Source organism: Plectrocnemia conspersa, unplaced genomic scaffold (genome assembly GCF_051122295.1).
Source record: "Plectrocnemia conspersa isolate PC_06_02 unplaced genomic scaffold, ASM5112229v1 ptg000012l, whole genome shotgun sequence".
Classification (NCBI taxonomy): domain Eukaryota; kingdom Metazoa; phylum Arthropoda; class Insecta; order Trichoptera; family Polycentropodidae; genus Plectrocnemia; species Plectrocnemia conspersa.
This window is the reverse complement of record NW_028277176.1, coordinates 17348816-17372860: the sequence shown is the minus strand read 5'-3', so window position 1 is coordinate 17372860 and position 24045 is coordinate 17348816. Positions and strand designations below refer to the sequence as shown.

At 29.0% G+C, this 24045-nt stretch overlaps 1 protein-coding gene across 2 annotated transcripts in view; it reads right to left on the bottom strand.

The window, feature by feature from the left end:
- LOC148228446 (QRFP-like peptide receptor) overlaps window positions 1–24045 on the bottom strand; it is a 104968-nt gene that overhangs the window by 19365 nt on the left and 61558 nt on the right. The gene's annotated exons all lie outside the window — the stretch shown is intronic.

Genomic DNA, 24045 nt, shown 5'->3' with positions numbered 1-24045 from the left:
TACAAAGTTTGTTGTTATTTATTTTACAGCTTGTATATGTCAGTTTTACGTGAAGTTTTCCGTGGGTATGTCTATAGTTCTATGCATCTCCGATATTGATTGAAACTCTGGGTTTCGGACGACGAGTTGGACTAGGGGATGCGAAGAGAGAAGCGGTAGCTTGTGCGTGTCTGAGGTTGGGTCGGACTCTTCTTGGTTGAAATTCGTACAAGCTTAGTTGATACATGTTGGAGAGCTCTTGAAGATATGATGCCTTTAGAGTGTCTTTTTTGTGAAAAAAAGGTGCCGAAACTAAAAACTTAAATTTTTTATAAAAAATATTTATTTTCTTCTTTAAAAAAAATGTATTTAAGACCCAATTCTCCAATTCTAATTGTCCAATCCATGTCCGATAAATCTTTTCCCTGCTGTTATTATAGTTAAATGTCCTCTGAGTAACCAAATCCATTGAAAAAAAGTGCTGGAACGCCGCGCCGTTCCAGTGCGTTTTATGACAAAAGTAACAAGTGCTTTTCTGACACAAAGGTGTCAAAAAAGCACTTGTGACGAATACTTTTAATCTTTTTGAATCATGACGGGTACATTGAATAAATTTGAAAAAATGTTTCTCACGGTGGTGTTCCATTATACAGCTTATGAATAAAATATGTAAAAAAAAATGTGCTACGTGGCTAAATGAGCCTTTTCTTGATGCATAATGGCAGTTTCAGAATATATATAAAAATTTCAAGTTAAGCGGTTATTTTCTTTTTTTTGTCTAATTAATATTAAGACTTTTAAAACTTAATAGCGAATTTTTAATAAAATGTCTTTTTTATGTCAAAATAATTTGACATTTTTTAAGTAAAATGAAAAATTTGAAATCATCAATTTTTTCTGTGGCCCACATTGCTTGAAATTATTAAGCCTACTTCAAAGTGTGAGACCTCACCCATTCCTATTATTTTTTAACAAATATATCATACTACAAAAATAAAAAGCATTATTTTGATAGAAGTTAATACCTAAGATGTCTTTCCCATTACTGTTAAATACTACATCGTCTTAAAATTAAAAATAAAATCAACAATACCTTAAGATAACATCCTAAAGAATTTATATTAATAATAACTGAAGATGATTTTAAGCCCATATTCAGGTTAATATTTTTTGATAAATAATGTTGAAATATTCGATTTTTTTATCAATGTGTCTTGAAAAATTATAAAAATCAACAAATACCAACTATCGTAGAATAATGTAATTTTCCTTCATGAAAAACTACAAAAATATTTCGCGTAATCAAACTAATCTATAAGTCTCATGTTTTGGAGAATGCTTTAGAAACAACCTTAATTTTAAATATAAGCACAAGAATTCCAAAGCACATTCGAGGACTGTTTTGGATGTTTAATATTATATCATGATGTTTTGAAATAGTGATTGTCAACCGTTGGTCTATATATAATATAAAATAATAAAAAAAGTATTCCATGAAAAGACAGGTAGTTTAAATTACAATATTTAATTAAAAAAGTCTTTATAGACCGAATATTATGACTTATAATTAAAAAAATTATATCAATACATACATTTTAAAAGAAAATTCAGTACCATCCAGTTAATTAATATACCATTTTAAATGAAAATGATTAGATTTTATAACTTAATTAATAAGTCAAGGTATTATATTATCATACCAAGCGTACATAGTACACGTCGTGTTATTTTATAGCCCGTATCGAATGATCGTTATGCTGGTATGTTCGGATGCTCTTGCTCATTGCTCCAGAGCATCTCCTTCGTAGCTTATATACGTGACGATAAATCCAAATTAAAAAAATATACTTTTTCGGGTACCGTCTCACATAATATATCACTCAGTAATTGGTGATAAAAATAATATTGCCCTCTTTAACGGCGCGATTATTTATGATTTAGAGGTTAGATTTCGCTCTCGTCAGATTAATGGCGTAATAATAAATTGCATTGCAAAAAAATGAATTTGTCCTCTTACCAAGTGCGCGTTTAATCGACGGAGAAGTTGGTCTACTTTACCCCTTTTTTTCTCATCTCTTATATTCCATTTTTTTTCATCCAGGCGTGATCGCCTTCCGGAAGATTAATGGTTTTTGTATCGATAATATTAACAACTTCCGGCCAAGTTTTCATATCACATTTCTCCGAAAGATAGGCATACACATTTTTTTACACAACCCTTTGACGAATATATGGAAAACGCGTGATTTATATGCCTATTTTTATTATATAAATATTTATATAATATATAATAATATTTATCGCAAGTAAGTTGTATTATCAACGATATGAGCGAAACTCTTGAACTGTGAAATTTATGAGTGTTTAACTACTCAAATCTCGTGTATAAAAACTTGAGGCAATTCAATACGAGTTTGTGATAAAATAACTTAATAAATATTATATATATAATATTATAATGTATATTATAAATACACAATAATTTAAAGCTAATTATATAATTTTCGTAATATATGTAATTTATAATATACATAATAAACCTAATCCTGCCGACATACTGACTGATAATTAAATATATATTAGTAATTTCATAACTATTAAATTATTACTTATTTGACGCCTAGGGCCGCTGCTCCCTTTGCCTCCCTAAATTCGCACGGCTCTGATTACAGAATTAAAAAAATACAATTAAGTCAGTGAGTAGTAATTTAACGCTTAGATAAGTTTAAACCGAACATTTGTACATACAATTTAAATTGTTAATTAGGTTAGCTAACCATTTAAGATGGTAGTTAACCTAATTAACCTTATAAGATGGTAGTTCTTAAAAAAACAATATATTTATTTCATATACATAACATAAAAATTTACACGTATTATTTAAAATGTTTTTCACGCATCATATTAAATTAAAATAATTTTAAACACTTTGTTTTTATAAAATACAACAATAGTATTTTGAAATAGACTACCTTAAGATTAAATAAACTTTTATCGAAAATACATTATCTTTCCATGTACTAATTGTTTAAATTTCTTTACTAATTGCTTGTAGAAATTGTTTAATTATCTTTCCATGTACATTTATATTTTCTCTGTTAATTATTTTACGGGTATATATAGTACCATTAAATTGAATAAACACAATAAGCATAAAACAAATAAAACAAAATGAAAAACGCTTTATACTTCTGCTATATTATTTTATATTCAACATCGACCTTTCAAAGCTGAGACAGTTGATACATTGCTTGTCAAATTTTTTTATTCACCAAGCTTTTAAATACGTTTTATGCGTGCGTAAAAAAACATTGGAAAACCGACTTCTAAATTTATTCTCAATTTGCACATTAAAGGTATTAAGAACGTTTCAGAAAAAATATATTCGCACATAAAAAATTCCGATTCAATTTCCCCTTTGTTTATTTTCTCGCCTCTCTTGCCCTATTATATAATATATTAACAATCTATTTACGTCATCGGTGCCTTCAGTCTTCATTTTGAGGGCACGAATGGAGATCATCGCCGATCGGATAGATGAAATGTGCTAAACTAGGAAATGGGTTTTTGCCGAAATATAATGAGGTGTCAGTCAATTTGTTCGTCGTGCTGTGTTAGAGTCGGCTTCGTGAGAGTTTTCTAAGTGACATGACCTCTAACTTTTTTTATCGTTTTTGCCAAATGATAAAACTAGCGATTATCATAACGTCAAAACCATGACGCTATAAGATATTTATTAATATATTTTTCATCAAAAAAATATAAGCTTTATACTTTGAAACCATTTATCAATTTAATTTTTAACAATATTGATAGGTATGCCGCGGGTTGGGCACTCCTACAATATATCAAGGACTAAGAAAATTCCTCTGTGATATAGCAAACCTGAAAAGGTCCTTTCAGAATTACTCTAAACAAGTGGTGTTTGAGATACGATAACAGCGGGGCATCTGGGTCACATCCCTTGTGTTTCTGTCACGAAACCAAAAAAAAACACATGGCAGTACCTTCCAAGAAGAGGATCTAAGATTAATTCTCGCAACGGATAGATATACAACCGATTGACGTTATAGAGAGCGCAGAGCAATTTATGATCGCACCCTCTCGAGACCCTAAACCCTTCGGAACCCGAACTGATTGACTTCTGGAGGGGAAAAGTCCAAATTGCATCTTGCATCGGCTAGCCCTACCGCCTCCCTCTGGCCCTTTAACTTCCAAAATTCGATATATAAAGGAAGTGGGTCACAAAACAAGAAATATAGCCTTCTCCCGTGCCAATAGGCCCTTCTAGTTTTTGTCACATTTCTGTGGTTATTCGATATAGGGTTATTTTTGTCTCGATTCTAATAGAAAAAAATATAAGTTAATAAATATATTACAGTTACTTTTAAATTTTAAGAATTAATAATAAAATATATATTATTTGTTCAATACTTCTATGATATATTATATGTATGTACATTTATTGTGCAGACTAGATTAGCCAACAAATTGATTAAGAAAATTAGTCTGAAGATGCTATTAATTACACAGTGTAGGATATTAGTCAAGTGTCTAATGATAATATATAGAATGCTTTACTTAGATTTTTTGGAGAATTCCATTACGTAACTTTGGCAGTAATAACAACGATTTATATCATGTACAATAAATTGTGCTGTATAGGTAAAGTATCGGTATACTCGAATCGTTACCAACATCTGTGACTTTCATTTCAAGCATTAAACGCACAGACATGTGAAATTGTATATATTACATATGAACGTATTTTTGGAACCATGGAAATTGATTCCGAGATAGAAATGCTCAGAGTTATTACATAGAACATTATTTGTTGATGGAAAGCACTTTTGGATGTTACAATCATGTTACGTCTTCACAGTATATTAATAACGTTTATTGCTATTTATAAGCAAATATAATAATATGATACATAGAAAGTAAAAAAGCAATATTTATTATCATTGTAAATCCACCATTAAACATAATATTTAATAGCACAATGCGCTTAATGCAAATCAATATATATATATAGATATATATTAGTTGGAATTGTGACTTTATCAAACAGGGAATTAGTGACATTTATTTGAACATTAGAACCTATTTTAAGCAAGCTTTCTATGACTTAATGTCTCATGATGTCTTATAGCATTTAAAAGCCGTAAGCAAAAATACAACATAATATAATTTTCTTAGATTTTCTTGTATTGTGGATGAATATTGTTTGATTAAATCGATTAAAAGTGCTTTAACACATTAAATAACTAGTGTGATGTGATCATTTATCATTAAAAATGAACGTTTTGTAAAAAATGGTATATTATTTAATGAAAAATATTTTGAACGATACGATATACGAATCACTATAAAATGTCTACTAAAATTTAACATAAATTTTTTCTAAATCTAGTTGATATTATTCGCAAATAAGCCGTACGCTGTAATTTATTTAATAGTACACTTATTGTTATTATAAATTATATAAAATAATTAGGCTGTAAAATTATATAGTTATAAAATATAATTTTAATGAATAAATCAATATTAGTTAATCTAAAGATATGCGACGTTATTATACGTACGAGTAAATTATATAGTGTATTAATATGTACAGCTATCATATTGAAATTGGAAATATATAAAAAAAAGTACAAAACTTTAAATGTAATGAATTTTTTTATTTAGAAATATTTTACTGTTTTTATTTAGATTATAAATTAAACGTATGTTCTAAATCTATATTTATATTCAAACACTCGTATTTTATCCGTTAAAAAAACCGAGAGTAAATAAAAATAGTATAAATCAAAAGTTTCATAGAAAATATTCATAATAAATATTTAAATTTAAAAAGCTGCATCTGGGGCTGATTTTTTTATATTAGCAATTTTTTTATAAATAAAAATTCGAGTGTTGCTGCTGTGACTCGAACCCGCAATCTCAGAGTTACTAGTCTGAGACGTTACGGACTACGCTATTCCGTATGTGCAAATAAGACAGGAAGCTGGAATTACAACGGAGAGTTCGAAAATTCAGCCATGTGAGACAAAGACTGCGACTACACACTAGAGATAAAATGCCGGGCCGAGAAAGACAGGTTAACAGTCACTCGGATGAAGAAGCTTCATTGTGGGCAGGAATTATGTTTGTTTTTAATAATGAGGAGGTGTTTGTTATCTTTCCTACTATATGGAGTGAATGAGTGGATGCTCGCAAAAAAATATATTATTTACAGGACATGCCAGGGCGAAAAATTCGGACGAATGAAGATCAATAAATAATACAGATAATAAAAAGAAGAAAATTCCGTTGCTACGGTTACGTGATGCTTCATCACGGAAAATATCAACTATTACACCAGAAAGAAAAATAACTTATGATAGTAGCTTGGAGATACATACAGTGAACAAAGCACTAGAATAATAAGTTTTACTGGAATTTCCTACGTCGAATATACAAGTGTTACATATAGCCTGCACTTGAACCCAGCGGAGCTTACGCCGAATCGACATCAACAACAATTTTGAAGTTCAGAGAAAAACTATTTCCATTTATTGCATAAATTATAATCTATAAACATATGTAATTTGAAGCAAAAATAAACGCGTGAGAGCACAGGTAACGCACAAATAATTTACAAACAAGTTTAGCTTATTTTAAAATATGTATTATTTAATTTGCGACTAAAATCATGCGTTATACATTAATTTGGGTATTTATTATATTCAGAACCAAATAATTAATTTCAGGTTAGATATGTTGTAAGACACAAATACTAAATTACATTTATAAACATAAATGATTTAAATAGGAGAAGAATTTATGGATTAGATTATAAGCAATATTTTTTCAAGAATTTGATTATCACAGTTTAGTTCATAAATTAATAAACACATTTCACATTAGTTATCGATCTGAAAAAATCTGAAATTTATAAATATATTATTTCAGACTACAGAGTAAAATTTTATGAGACTCTGTATGGTGCTGACATATATTACAAACATCAAACCCATGACGATGCGGTCCTTTTGTGTCATATAAAAATGGCGTCCATATCTAAAATTTACGTCCGATTGCGTCCAGTGTATTTCGACCCGATCAATTACACCTGCAATTTTATATTCTACAAAGAAAGCTTTTAGACACAAAAAAGCCAAATGGAGAGTGGAGCTTAATGAAGTTTTCCAGCCGCGAATGGTTAAAAGGAAAGCTGTTAATTTGTCTACCGAAAGAATTTTATTTTCTCCGCTCGAAGTCGGATTCTTTGAATATCATGCCAGCTGTTGTTAAAAGCAATTATATTCTTCACGTGGGTCGGTGTATAGAATTACAAAGTAATTTCTCATGCTGGAGCGTTTCGGGTCCAACATTTCGGAAAATGGAACCGACTGCTGAAATCGACAATCAAGACCTTACTTTAGCACATTCCTTAATACTGAATGTAATGAAGCAAACCAAGCACTATATGTACATAAATATAATTATTATTACGTAGGCATTTTGAGAGACCGTTAAAATAATCAGAATTGACTTAGGGTTTACGTAATAATTTAATTAAAACAATGATGTATAATATAAAAAGCAATAATCAGAATAAATTATAAAAAAAACACAATGAGTATTTTTCAATTTAACAATTAAAATTTTTCTGAATAATTAAAATCACATTTTCTTTTATCACAATTTGTGATATTGCAGTCACGTTCACTCGTAATCCTTAGATTGTGTCTTGCTGCATTAAACTTATTTACGATCTCAGAAATGCGTTCGCAGTAACATATTATCTTAAATCATACACTTTATTGCCATGTGTAATTTATAGTGTTATTTCTCAATGGTATTAATTAGGATTGTCGCTTTTATTGACACTGTCGCGGTTGCAAGCGATATAAAGTTGAGTGAAAATTTTATGCACTCAACACAACATTTATTATGTGCTATATAAATATTGTATTGTAACATTTCTTTTCAAAAATATATTTTATTCAATTAACAATACATAGACCATACAGCATGATTCATTAAACGTGTATTCGAAGCATCTCATTTCGGAGCCAATGAGTACCGTTTAACTGTCCTTTAAGCAGTTATTTATATATCGAATAGTCGTCTTTCAATTTCGCTGCGCCAAATTAACGACAGACACGGCAATTAATATTTATGTGTAATGCGTATTGACACAAGTGTTTTAGGATTACTGCACGTTATTATTTCGCAACGATGAGTCTGGTCGAGACAAAGAACAAAACGATCCATGATGATTCGCAGACATAAAACTGTAAACGCTTCAAAACGACACATTTGACCGGTCTTTATCGTCGGCCATAATCCGTAAATATTTGGCAAAGCTGCATCCATATTTAATGGACCAAATCTATTAAACTTATACGCAACATAGCTATATGTACATATATACAAATAGCACTCGACGGCGGCTTTCGTCATATGGTGTTCGACAAACAAACGTTTACTTTCTATCGATCGGCGTCAAACTTTCGGCTAAATTTGACCTTAGAGTATTTTATCAAATTATGGGGCAAGGCAATTTGTAGTAAATACTGTAATTAATAGATTTACACGAAGTAATTAAAACTTAGCGATACGTGTAAATTATTTGAGAGTTAAAAATAGTATAACATGATTGATTCAGATGAAGTTTAATTCAACGATTCATTTATATTGAAACGAATGATCCAAAATGCCTAGAATGGCTAAGCGCACGTTTGATTGACGCATTCTATTCGTCTCTTTGACCGGAATTGGGTTAAAACAGGACGATATTGAATTATCGAAGGGTTGAATACATTACGAAAAGGACGAGTGAGTTATATATATTGGCCTAAAAAATATCATTCATTTTGGGCTAAATTGTTTACATTTCAACTTCATTTATACGATGTTAGTTTAAATTATCTTACAATATTTAACTAGTATCGTAGATTTAGATATTAAATCATATCGTTCCGTTTATATAAATTTAATGGGCGGTGTCTAAAAGGATGTTTTTACGCGCTATTTGAGTTTAACGGCTGAAAGTGAAATCGAGCTCAGTGATGCGAGCTTTTTTGTGTGCTTTAAGCTGGGTCTGGTGCATCGCAGATATACGGGGTGGCCTAATATAATTTATCTGTTTATCTATTTAAAACTAATAGACAAAACTACAACATTTATATAAGGAAAACCAGAAGGAGAGTTCCGTATATGTTTCCAAGAAGAGATGTAGATTTTCAAGCATATCTTATTCATAAACATATATTTACTATAAATTTAAAAATACACATAGATAATGATTGATTTTATAATGGTATAAGAGGCCATGGTTGAATTATTGTATATAAATTAATAAATAAGATACCATTTAATTGCTTTAATATTTGGCTATTTAAAACGCTTGACAATAATTATATATATGTTTATGTATTTATATACACTCAGGGTCGCCGAGAGCGAACCCGGGCCTTGGGAAAATAATGATTTCGGGCCTCATGACAAAAATGGCACATTATATTATTTTTAACATCGTAAAACAATTTCTTGAATAAATAATTATAGGTTAAGATAACCCTTTCTACGCTACAAATAAATATAAAAATTAGTCACCGTTGCGTGTTAAACGTTCTTTGAGTAAAATGAAGAGCCAGCAAAAAATATTGAATATTTGCATCTATCTTTAAGGAATGGTTTTTAACTATTTTTTCTAAGAACATTAGAATTATATTTTAACCACCAAACACAACAACGATAATTAAATTTTTAGATAAGCGAATCATTTTGACTTTTTAATGATAATCAAACATAGTTACTATGTCGAAATATGATATGGATAAATATATTATTTGACAAAGAAACATTATCTGAATACGATCTAATTAACATGGTTTATAGTACCAAATCCAGACTCAATCTATCGATCTTTTCAATATTACGAATGTTAACGGTCTAATTAAATTATCTAGAAAAATTTGAACGATTGTGATAAGTATTGATCGCACGTTAATTTCATAAACGGCAAATTATTATTAAATTTGCAAGTGTAAAGCGTCTGCTTTCTCGATCTTCTCAGTTCCTAAGTTGGAAGTATCTGGTAAAAGTAAAAAACGTATGTAAGGTGTATGTACACGCTTATATATACGTTTAGATATTGTGCTCCTACTAATCATACTCTCGACGTTTCGGCTAATATGATGATTTAAAAATAGAAATAGATTTTTTATTGCCTGTTACGTTTTATATTATATAAGAACGTTTATCTTATCTTAAAAAATATCTACGTAATGTGTCAAAATCTCTGACCGTGACGTACTTGATGAGAGGAATACATTTGTCCAGTCATAAATACTTATTATAATTTGGTTTATTTTCCCTTTTAGTAATTTATTTTGGTAAGGTATTGACTATTCCAATGTCAAAAGAGCTTTCAAAATTTAACGATAGACTAGATAGAATAAATTCCTATAAAAGAGTTTATTAAAAAATATAATCTAGCTTATAAAGCTAATAAGAGTAAGATTTTATTTTCATCAGACAATACAGTTTTCTGAATTTTATTCAGAAAACTATATTGGCTAATTGTAACTGTTCTCTCTAGTGTTGATTAACATCTGGTGTCAGTCCCAGTTACTTTGCCTGATCGGAGAAAGGAATGCTTTGTCAATTGAGCTATGCTGACATATAATTTATGTGTCGGTTGGTAAAATTCACATGCACTGACTTACTCTCGTTTAGTTTAATTATTTACTTCGAGATTGAATTATGCTGCTTATATGCAGCATTATGCCAGCAGATAAAATTGCAGAATCGTCCAAAAATGCGACTGTAATGTTATTTTTATCATCTGGTAGGTCACCAGTGTAGAGTAAGTAAAGTAAGGGGCCTAATACACTACCCTACGGGACTCCAGATATAATTTTCTTAAACTCAGAATAGGTATAATTTTGCCTAATTCTAAAATATCTATTCGAAAAGTAAGATTCCAGAATTTTTGCTATTTAAAATTTTAAAGATATTACTTTTATAAATAACATATGTAATCAGGGAGTAACATTTTCTACAACAATTAGGTGTTTTATGTAATTATACATAATATTTTGTTTATAATAATAATGATAGTGACATTAAACTAATAGGAGAAGAAAAGCAGCAAAAATTTAAAATAAAATGTTTTTTATTTATTTTTTGTATGTATGTGAAAATCAGGTGCGTACGGTGAGATACATTCCCTTTCGCTCACTCGCGTGTGAGAGATAAGGGCGTGATTTAAATGAGTTTCGCACGCCCACTTCATCTCACTCACTCTCGTCACTTTACACGCGAGCGAGCGAAAATGAATGTATTTAACTGTACGCGCCTTGTAAAAATACTAATAACTACATTTTATTATTATTTGATGAATAACTTTTACAATGTTAATTAATAAATATATTGTACGTGTGTACATTTAAATAAATAAATTATATTTTATAATGTAATCATATTTTATTTATTTGAATAAAGTGAAAATATAATTCTTGAGAACCATTATTTTTCATGACGCTAATTAAATTATGAATATATAACAAACACATTTTATATAACTTCACCTATTGTTAATTTTTAAAATTAGATTTCAAGTGAAAGCTCTTGTCGTAAATACTATAGAGCTGGTTAAACAAATAAAGAAACATTCACATACAAAAATCTACACATCTGTAGTAAATTTTAAAGAAAATTTTATTAAAAATATACACTCTTAAAATCGCGTTTCCATGTAAATTGGTAACGAATTTGGTGTAATAGGCATCGAAAATTACTACATTTAATCCCATTCCAAAGAAAACTCAAAGCATCACCATCCATCTTCCCAGAAGGAAAATGGATTTGTACTAAATTATACATAGTATAATTAATTGAATCTTATCAGCTCAAAATATTCATGAAAATTAAATTTAAAGTGTTTGATTTTACAATAAATTATATGAATTGATATACTTATAATATAAAAAACATACTAATGAAAGAATAAAACTTTTTATGAATGTAATATTGCATCATTAATTAATAAATATTTAAAATAAATAGAAATCATATTATTAATATATAATATAATAAACTTATTTATATAATAAATAATTGCAATTTAATTTATTTATGTGTGTTTAAATGTCCTAAGAAAAGTTTTTTACTACCGTTTTTCATTCATTGAACTAATTGCCTTTTTTGAGAAATCTCGATTATTATCTTTACAAGAACTCTTGTATAAACAGAAATTGTTAATAAAACAAAACGGTTAATGCAGTTAATAGGTCATGGATTATTTAGAAGCTCATTTTTAGAAATTTAAAAGATTTAATCTGATTTTTTTAAAAGATTTTGAAAAGCAATAAAAAATATAAATATTTCATGAAATTCTAATTTTAGAAAAGCAACAAAAAATCTTAAATCATATATAGATTTGTGTTGGAAATTTATAAAACGTTTTAAGATAAATGCATGCAATCTACATAATGCATATTTTTTACGTATAAGAATTTGATAAGATTTTTTTATAGTCACATTTCAGCAAAAGCTATTTTACGACCAGCGCGGAATTTGCATCTCGAGTACGTTCTATATAAAACGAAGTCTGTGCAGTTTATAAAAACACAATAATTCATTCCCTCTGACTAAACTAAAATATTCACCCTAATGATTCTCAGAAATAATTACATCTTCAATACGAACTCCGACGATAAATATTATTCTTCCTTTAAATGCATTTTTAGATATAGCTCTTTGAGTAAATTTATTTCTGACAGTTTTCGCTTTTATTTTATCGTGCACATATATTTTTTTTACGTTATTACCAGAACATGCATCATGCGTGATTTTATTGTTGATGTAACGCAAAGAATATATGCACACGAGGATGATATAGTGACCGTAAACACTGTCCTACATTTTAAATATTGCCGACATCGCAGAATAAACAAGAAGAATGCACCATTAATAAATCTTACCAGTTTTCTGCTCCAATGATTTTTTTGTTATTGTCAGAATAGTAATATTAATCATTAATGCACACTGGTTCTATATATAGCAGGAATGGACTATATTTATTATTTATAGTGTTATATCGTGCATCTGCGGGGTGTCTCTCGAGTGTTAGCACAACACAAGGGAGGCATTTTGGTTTGTAGAAAAAAATCCGTAAAACATTCGAAGCAGAACCTGGCTTCTGACTAGTTTTAGGGTCGCTCGCAGGAGATTTGTCGCGGGCGTTATATACTAATCGTGTTGGTGTCAAAGACACGCTCATATTTTCATCCCCTAAATATACGAGAGTTTTTCATCAACATCGGGGGTTTGAGCAAAAAACTTTCTAACGTCTTTGAATGTCTGCCATCTATCAAAATCATGGCTTCGAGTTGACGCTTGACCTTATTTTTATATTATATTATTTATTTGCGATTATTTAGTACTAATGGAATTTTGGGGTATATGCCACGATCAAGATTAACTTGTCTTTTTAATGGCGTAGAGATTTTATCCATTTTGAATCTTTTAATCTTCCGATTTACAAATGATGACAGTTCGTTGCTGTCGTTTTGAATTTTGAATAACAGTTAATAAAGTTCAACATAAATATTGCACTAAATTTTTAGATTGCTTCATATCAAGTCGGAAATTAAGGTGTAGCAAATAAATATTTTTTTATTTATTCCCCGAGAGGTGTTGTATTATTAATTGCTTTCTTATTTGCAGTCAGACTTGTTTTTTCGTTTTTTAACTCTGATGCATTATGGTGTTGATGAAAGATTCACGTATATTTTTTTGAACGAGTTAAAACTGAAATATAATGCGGCGCATGTCTCGAGAAATTTAGTGAAGATACTGTTAATCAGCTACAATTTCGTATTGGTGTTATTAATCTTGAAAATGAGCCCAGTGGAAGATCTTTTTTTGCCGTTAATACAAAAGATTGAAAAACTGTTCAAGCTAATCTTTTGATATTCGCAGACGAGGACATTTGGATGCCATAGAAAAGTAACGAAAAGTAAAACGAAATAACTAAATGGCAAAAACAAATGCGTTTTTTGTTGGTTCTAAAAAAACAATTGGGGACCATTTTTGAAGGGAGTCTGCGATGAAAAATTAATTCTCTAAAATAACCATAAGAGATCAGAACAACCGTTAGTTAAAGTTTGCACGCAAAAAATATATAGGGACAGTATATATGTATCTTAGGTATTATTCATCGATCGTTTTATTATTATGATCGAAAAGAACCATATTTTAGGTAAATTAAGACAATGCATAAAAAACATAAATCATCCGATGATGGTCAACATATTTAGCAATATTTCTCTACATGAATGCAAAAAGCCATGCCTCACTTTTGCAAAAAAAATATTCCTCTGACCTTTCTCAAACAGATATTTTATATTTATACATTAAGAGCTATTTCTAAGAAATTCAATAATGATATTATAAAAGCCTTTAACAACTTCACAAACTCTAATAATGCAGATTTTTATAAACAAGGGATAAATTAAATATTAAATCGTTCAAGAAAGACTATTTCTGTAAATGGAGCACACTTTGATTAATAAAGTTGTAGTCTCATATGAAAACACCGAATGTTATAGTCAAATATTTGAAATTATATTTAAAAACATTATTTGGAAATTTCTGATATTGATTTATTAGAATAGTCTACATAAAGGTATACTATATATATGTAAGTTGTATCACAAACAACCCTTGCTATGTTTATATATACAAATAAATGAAGAAAACTGGAAAGGCTTCCTTTGACCATGAAGATTTTATATTGTTAATGAAAGAATGTCACGGGTCAGGAATTTCCCTTGTAAGACTTTTTATAAATAAAAAGTGATATGACATGGAATACAAATTAAGCCTTTATGGGTACACACATACATACTATAAGTTAAATTAAATTTATATTTAACATTTATTCTTAAGAAAACACGTAATCCAAAAATTATTTTAAGCTATATTAAAAATTAGTTTAACCTTTTCCAACTATTATAAATAGTAATACAAACATGTTAATTAAAATCTATTTATAAGTATGAGATATATTTATATATCAAAGTATATTATAGAGGATTATATTATTGTATATTTTACTTAAAAATATATTTACTTTATTTTCAAATAAGATGTAAATGTGTTCATTGAACTTTTGAACCTTGTTTTTTTTCTCACGATCGTCTTCGTTTCTCTCCCTATCCGTAATAATTTGTCAACATCGAAGCTTTTAAGAGAAATCCAAAACATCGACAAAGGTTTATTGGGTGGATCTGGGCAACTTAATACCTGTGAAAATTGCCACAGCGCCTGCGAAAATTCGTCATCGCTCGTCGTAAATGTCGTCTATTTTATTTACTCGGTTTTATGTGACCTTTGTGTCTAAGTGCCGGACCTTAATTTCTCCAATGATGTATGTACACAAGGTTTTATCGATAATGACCCTCATAGAAGCCCCTCACGTTACGTGAAGCATCAGAGATTGGACGCGATAAATCGGGTGCTTAGGGACACTCTTTATAACATGTACATATCACACAAAGACGTCTATTTAATAAACGTAAAGATAGCTTTTTTACGGACGATCGATGTTCCGATATATTGATTAGGCACAGTTTTACATGGAATTCAGATTTTTATTTTATTTCGTTCTTAAAGAAGTCGATTTCGACAGATGTTTAATCAAACGAAAAGGTATGTTTAAAGGAAAATATACGTAGTAATGTGGAACGAAAATATTTAAAAAAAAATGAAAATATTCGCTAATAAATTACTCATACAGAATTTTAGTGTTTTTATTATTTAAAAATAAATAAATTTAAACAGGGTTCCCCAATGCGCAACTATGCGCAAAAAATGTATTATTACAATATACAAAAAAGTACAATACATTTAAAAATAATAAGCTAAAAAATACGTAGTAAAAAATTATTGATTCCGATTTAAAAACACTACGAACCAAAGGACGCAAATAACTGACGGATCGTTAAAGTGAAATGCATTCCTCATTACAAAGCCGCAGGCGTCGTTTACGTGTAGAGAGAATCTCCATTCGTTCTCAAAAATGATTCCGAGATATTTAATTGGAGTTTCTTTAGCCAAAATGTTTTAATGATAAGCTGATGGTGACCGGGGTTGTGAAAATGACACAGTATGGCACTTTCTATGGTTGGCGGAAGCCCATCTTTACAGAGAATCAAAACTACTCTAGAGAGAAGTAGTCCGAAACAGATCGAATGCATTTTAAACATATTTAAATCATCTGCATACAGAACTTGCATTTGTAACTGCTATATTTATATCATTAATAAATAGCTCGAAGAGCAGAGGGATCAGGTTGGATCTTTGAGGAACCACCGAAGAGGTAATATATAATAAATCTTTCAACAATCAGCTGGCATAGGGTGCAAACTATCTACGATAATTTATATATTGAAATATTATATTATATTGATAAAGAACATCATATTTTTAATAACTGTCATATAAATATTTTCACGTTTTAATTTTTTTTATCCTTATTAGATATAACTCACTGTTAATTATGTTATAATAATTCAGGTTTTTAAGAAATACTAGGCTAGGTAAATGTGCACTTTTATAAATATTTAAATGGCACTATATTTCACAAGATCTTCAGAGAGGAGAATCGTGTACTTTTTGTGGTTGTTGGGGGAAGCTTTATGAAGGGTCCAGAGGCTATTTATATAATGTGATCTATCTCAACTATTTATCAAAACATGAATCTAAATCGCTATCAATTTACGATAATGAATTAAATGTGAATATATCAGATATATTTATGAGTGTATTGTGATTTCGATAGATTAAATATTCATATATATTTGTTTATATTAATGTTAATTATTTATATAACAAAAATCAAAGAAAATGTTATAGCGATATTACGACTACGATGCAAACCTAACGTTAATTGATTAAAAATTCCATTAAAATTATGTACCTTGAATTAATTAAAAGGAATGTAAAATAATATTATATTTATAATGAAACGTAAAAATAAAATTCGACAAAAATGTGCAAATGGCAAAACAAATTAAAACAACGCAAAATAATGAATTACAATAGCTCTGTATTATGTATCAAAATCTCGCAAGTTAAATAGAAGCTTAACGCTTTGTATCTACAAAGCAAATAAAAGCTTACAATTAATTGTTGAAATTATTAAAATAAAATTGTTTCAACTAAAATATAAATAAATAAATCTTTTATTGCAATTTTATGCATGAGATATCGTTAAATAAAAAATCAATATATTTAATGTAAAAGACAATACCTATTACATTTTCTAATAAAACAGATGTCTAAGCATTTGCGTTATCTTCCTCAAACGAGAAAATATGATTATGCTTATACAATATTTTAATATATTATTCCTAACAGTAAATATTAAAATCTAACCTTGAAACAGGAATGAATAAATAATTCTCATATAAAATGGCGTATAAAAAGGGTGCTAAAGGGCGTAACGATTGGCCATAAAGTGGCTGTCATCTTTTGTTTCTGATCTTAAATTTTATGGCAGACAATAAAAATCGAGTGTCTTCTCACTTTTCATTTTTTCCAACCCCTTTCACGCACACCCTCATACATTTAATATAAGAGAGCTTTCCGGGCATACGTCATCGCGGCGTATAACGAGGAGGGATGAAAAACGCGATATAAAAAAGTGAAAAAAGAAATAATATTGTTAACAAGTTGTGTTCGAGAAGAGATGACATAAAGAGATTTCGTCTTGTTATTTTACATTGAGATCATAAAATAGAAAAAAGAAGTATACTACTTGACGTGTAATGTTTTATAACATATCAGATACAACTTTGATACAGTATTTGGATTAGTGTGGGATTTATTGTAGTCAAAACAAACATAAATAATGTATGATCGTCATTGATATTTATGACGCTTGTGTGGCGTTAGAGACCGTAAAATATTTATTACCGCAACTAATTATTTTTTATTGGCGAAAACTTTCTGCGTATTACGTTATTATATTATAGGAAGTTCAATTACATTTATAAATAACGCAATATAATACTATATATACAAATATAGATTATTTTTACGAGCTTTTTAAATTCTCTGTTAGGCTCAGTAATCGCTGAAATATGCGTGTCTCAGTTTACAAAGTTTCTCGAAAAAAGTTTTCGACTTTTAAGTTTTTGGCGCATTCGAAAGGAAAAGTTTTACGATGAAAGTTTTAGGGTGTATAAATTTTTGGTACATTTTCACTCACACATGCCGTCTTAAATACACTTATTGTTTTATATTCAAAATTCAATTAGTAAAATCTAGTTTTAGATAATTTTAAGTTCAAATTTCGATTTCTCATACACAAAATAATTTCATAGATTTAAAATTATTCGTGAACTTAATCGATCGCATCGCATCTAGGCCTTCATAATCTCGCGCTTAGCTTTCGCAATTTTCACCCTCACGCCTATAATTTTGGGCTTGGGTTCATAATCCCCTCCTTTTACGTCTTTAAGTTAAAATACTCTAACACAGAATCAAAATTTTATTTCTATCTTATACCTAAATAAACACTAACAAAATAAATCTGCATCTTAATAAATCGAAAATAGATAGAGCCTGTCAAAAATAGTGTACTTTTCCTTATTTTGTGGAGGTTTCTGCATAATATAATAGTAGAAAGCAACCATCGAACAAAAGTGGGTTGACAAACAAAAAACACGCGAATATTAATTATTTGGTGATACCCAAGAATTTAAAAAACGTCTGAACTAAATGATACCATGAAAACAGTGTGCTTATTACACATTAGCAAGATTTAAAATAATTGGTCTAAATAAACTTTATATTTTATTATTATAAGCGTTGCTTAAGCTTTCTTTCTTGATTACAAAAAAACTTATAAGCTACTTGACGCTTGTCTACATCAAAGCAATGTATTGGTGGTTTAAGTCGGTGACTAATGTACGAAAGATCTGGGTTCAAATCCTATATGGACCATTGTGATTTTTAATTTCTATCGCGTAACTGCATTTATGTTTACAATTTTTTTAGTAAGCATTCAAAAATATCAGAATAACACATATTTATGAAAGCTTTCAAACTTGATGTTATAAAGCGGATACTTAAAAATATAAAATTCAGGTCAATGATATATGTACATATGTGAAAAATATATGCATATATATATACATATATTATTAATCAATAGCATATTTTATGCATTCGTAATGGTAATTTATATGTACATACATATTTAAACTTTTATTATTATTAATAAATTTAAATTGAAAGAATTTAAAGTAGAATTTGTTCTACATGTATGAAATTCCGCCCTTTCAAATTTACGGTATATGCAATATATGGTCTCTAGTTCTACATGTATAAATCCATCCATTCAAAGTCACATTATATGAAACGAGAGATACTAGACTTGAGCAAACTCGTCGATTTTACGTAGCCAGGCGGATGCAAAAGTTCATCTCGATGATTCAGAATGGAATATCAAGTGGTTTCGTCCGTTCCACCATGAAAGATTCATGACAACGATCTGGGGGGAGAGTGGGGGGGGGGGAACCAAAAGTGAAAATAGCTTTATTGTCGAAATCGCAACCGGAGTTTTCAAAACTTCGGCCGTTATTTGCTGCGTCTGGTTTGGATACTTCGACACTTAGGCAAAAGTTTTTTATTGTAGCTCTTGGTGAACTCTTCGGAATGCATTGTTAATTGGAACAGATTTGTAGAATACAAATGAGACAATATCTAGGTTTTTTTCAACGTAAGCACTCATTGATCTGATAAATTATGAGGTTCGTTTGGATTTTGTCAAATGAGGGTCAAAGGAGAGAGCGTTGGGATTGTTTCGAAAAAGGGTAAAATTATATGCAAATTGCGCGAAGGGGCGAATAAAGTATACGTTTATGTTGTAGGTATATAGTGCAAATGTATATTAGATGTATATGCAAGAATCAGAACTGAAACTATAAAAAATAATGTTGCCATCGGTTTATTGTAATACATATATACTATATATGCATATTTAAAAATATATGTACCAAAAATAAATTGGTTATAATAAAACCATTACTTATTAAGCATTACTCCAAATTATAATTTTCATTTTTAGATTTAATATCTTTTCATCTTAATGTCAACTTTTATTGTTTTACATAAAACATGGCTGGTGTCAAGAAAAGATAATCAGAGATTACCTTCTCATAATAATTATATTTTTATAATCTAGATAAAGTCACATTAACTAAAAAAATAATAAAGTAATATATAAAGAATATGAAAGATTTTTTAATTTTTGCGATATATGGTAGAGTGTTATCGTGGTGCAGAAACGCTCGCATACGTTTATTCGTACAACCAGGTTCTCTTCGCTCAACTTACATACATATTAAGGATTTTTTAAATATTTATATACCTCGGGTTATAAAGAAATAGCTCTTAAATTTTTGTTTTAAAATTCCTACTAGTTTACAAGTTATAAGCATTTTTAAAAAACAATGCAAGTTTTTGGAAAATGTGCAAAACTGCCCCGTCATAGTAGTAGTTTTATTACAATTTGTACCCGACGCGAAAGTGTTAAGACAATAGTTGGATTCAATGTTATCTGTTTGAGAATATCACTTAACACTTTCTTAGAAATGTATTTAAAGACAATGGTACTAACGTTAGAAAGACAGAATTGGACTGGAAAAAACCTAACCTAAAAAAATAGTAATTATAAAAACCTAACCTAAAAAAATAGTAATTAAAAATAGTAAATAAATAGCAATTTGATTACTACTTCGTATGTACTATTACTTTTTAATGAGCGGATATTTTATTATTTTTTTTAATATAAAAAATGTATTTAAATGATATAACTAATTTTACAAAGATACCACTTATACCATACACATACCCACTTTCATGTTTACAATTTTGTTATTAGTTACAATATAATAAAAAATAATATATAAAATTAAAATTTCTTGTTATAAATTATAGGAAAATTATAAAACCTTTAATTATTTAGAGAAATAAAAAAGGAAAAGATGAAGAAACACTGGATTTAGCTGAATGCTTCTGCATTTTGTGGTTCTATTTAAATTTTAAGCTGCCTTTATCATAGTCTCTAAAACACGAGGTTAGTGTGTTACGAAAAATGACAAAATTGTTTTATGTAAATTAGTATAATACTAATCAAAAAGTCATAAATTTTAATATTTTTAATTAAAACTAATAAAAATTGGAACTATACTAAGGAAAAATGTGAATTGTAAAGTTTTTTCTTATTGTTTTTCTTCTTCACTTTTTAAATTTATGCTTTTTTTAATTACTAATATTTTATTAAATAAATGACAAGGTATAACACATGATAAATTCGCTATCGATACATTTATTATGATAATGAATAGTTTTACTTAAATTATTATTAATAATTAATATATCTTTCTAAGCAGATGGGAAATTTAACATATACAATATGGCGTTTATATTTATCCAATTAAATTATCCTATTTACATAGATAGCAATAGTTAACATAACGTCACTAAATAAACTTTACGTCACAGAGCAAAAGCTCGTATTTGGACTGTAAATTTATCACCAAAGTTCTGATCTTCAATCGAATCAAAATTATACGTTTATCGAATCATAGTAAATACATGTTTACACAAGATCGTACGTGTATAATTTAATTAATAATACTACATATGGGTTATCACACTATCCATACAATATTCCGCAAATGTGTGTCAGCTATTAATTAGGAGCGTTTTGTCTTCTAACCGACACAACATCACTTTCATGTTCTATCCTAATGACTACGATGAGACCAAGACCCAAAATCACCAAATTATCTCATTTCAACCGGTGTGGCTATCTGCGGTTGGTTGTCAACATAAATCACAAAGTCCCGGGTGCCAAAACGAGGGGGACAAAAGGTCAAAATCCACACAAGGTCCGAAAGATGGATGACCTTGAAAATTCGCTCATTTTCGTATCGCTTTTTACCCTTGAATGGAAGAAAGGCGGAAACTGAAAAAAATACATACAATAGAGAGGAATTTACCGGAAAGAAATTCCCTTTGCTTTTGTATGAAGTGTGTTTGTTTCTATATGTATTTATCTGCTATATGTAGTGTAATATTATATGATGAAAAAAAAGTTTTGTATAAAAATGAAATCAGAGGAGATATAAGTCGCCGTGTAAATAGCGATAAATTGTCTGGGAATTCTTTTATCTGTAGGAAACTATAACAAAACAATATAATTTATTTTTGGGATAAATATAGAAGCTATATAATTATAGTGTTTATCATTTTTAAGCTTTGAGTCTATTTGGTATAAAAATCATGTCAAGGAAAATCTCTATGCGTTTACTGTGCGTATTTACGTTGTTACGCACAACATATATACAACATTGACGTGTCTGTTTATTATTGTATTAGTATCTCGAACTAGGCTGTTTTTTTTATCAAACAATCTTACTTAATCAGTACATCAAAATGTTTAAGATCTATTTATAAAGCACTAGATATAAAAATAATACTAACAATATAATAAACATATACTTTTCCATGCGGTAGATGCGTTCTACAGGATACCACATAAAAAAAGCACGACTTACATCATTATTTGTTAATCAACCAAGAAATTTCAAGAAAAGAGATTTCAGCAGTTTATTATCATCGAGACAATGGTCTCCTTTTTTATCAATCCGTTTACTTGCCAAATAAATATAATGGAAATGGAAGAACTGGAGCTAGAAATTTCGGATCTTCAGAATAATATTATGCTAAAATCCTTAATATCATATGAGTACTTCTAGAATATAGTGCACAGAAAAAGTTTCCATTCTTAAAAAAGTTTTTTGAATTCCCTGAATCTGAATAAACAAATACTCAAGATCAGTAGCTCTAATATATTTTTGATCGATTGGATTCAATAGTATTTGTGTATTGCAGTTGATTATAAATCGTTAAATACATAAACACGTATGTATGTGATTAAGGCAATGACACTGACTTCAAATATCCTATTAATGAACATAGTACAATTCCTATTACAAATGAACGAAAAAGTCTTCAGATGAAAATATTGCAACAAAAACCATCGTACATTTTAATTAGGCACATTATATTTTTATAACAGCTAGAATAATTATATTATTTTATTTCTCGAATTATACGCAAGAGATTATCTATTATGGAAAAAATATAGTATATTTAAATTATATACTATTCTCTCTTTCCTGATGAGAATTGCAAGAAGGCATTAAAATGAACTAATACTTTGTCCCTAATACGTGTCGAGTTCTGCTTCTGCATAATCTCCAGCTCCAGTTTTACGGAATATCTTATGTCACATAATCCTCGTTCCAATGCCGCTCTAATCGCAATAAATTAAACTTTTTTTTATAATCTACTTAAGATTTTGACATTAATTAACTCAAGATGATTTATTCTAGATAATTATCCAACCGAGTTAAGAGGCTTGTTATTCTCTTTCTCACCTCGCAAATTTTCTTCTCGGAAAAATTCAAGTTCATGTTTACAACCGTGTAAATCTTCTCTCTCAACTCAAGTCGTTTGTTTTTTTCGCTAACCGTTTTTCATCCTTTTGGATGTCTTTGATGTGCTCGATTGGAGTTTTAAAAATTTCGCTTTCGGTACCGATTTATTGTTATTAGCTAAGAGAAAAAACGTGTTTTCCGTCTTCGACGAACCAGACTGAAATATTACGCACTAAAATGTTTAATTTCAAATTGTGAAACTAGCGATAAATTATCAAGTGGGATGTTTATGATATTAAAAGTTTTAACGGTTATGGGAAAACGCAAGTGAAATATGCGTCGGGATGCAATTGTTGAGCGGCAATAAAAGTTTTCCGAAAAACATTTAAATCTATCTTTAAAGATGAAAAGACTACGAAGAAGCATTTTCAAATTGTATTACAATCTTATGCATATCATACTGTATGATGTTTATTACGACTCTTTGAAATTAGATATTCATACTTAGTATTACAATTGGCTTGAATTACTATAAATAAAATATAGT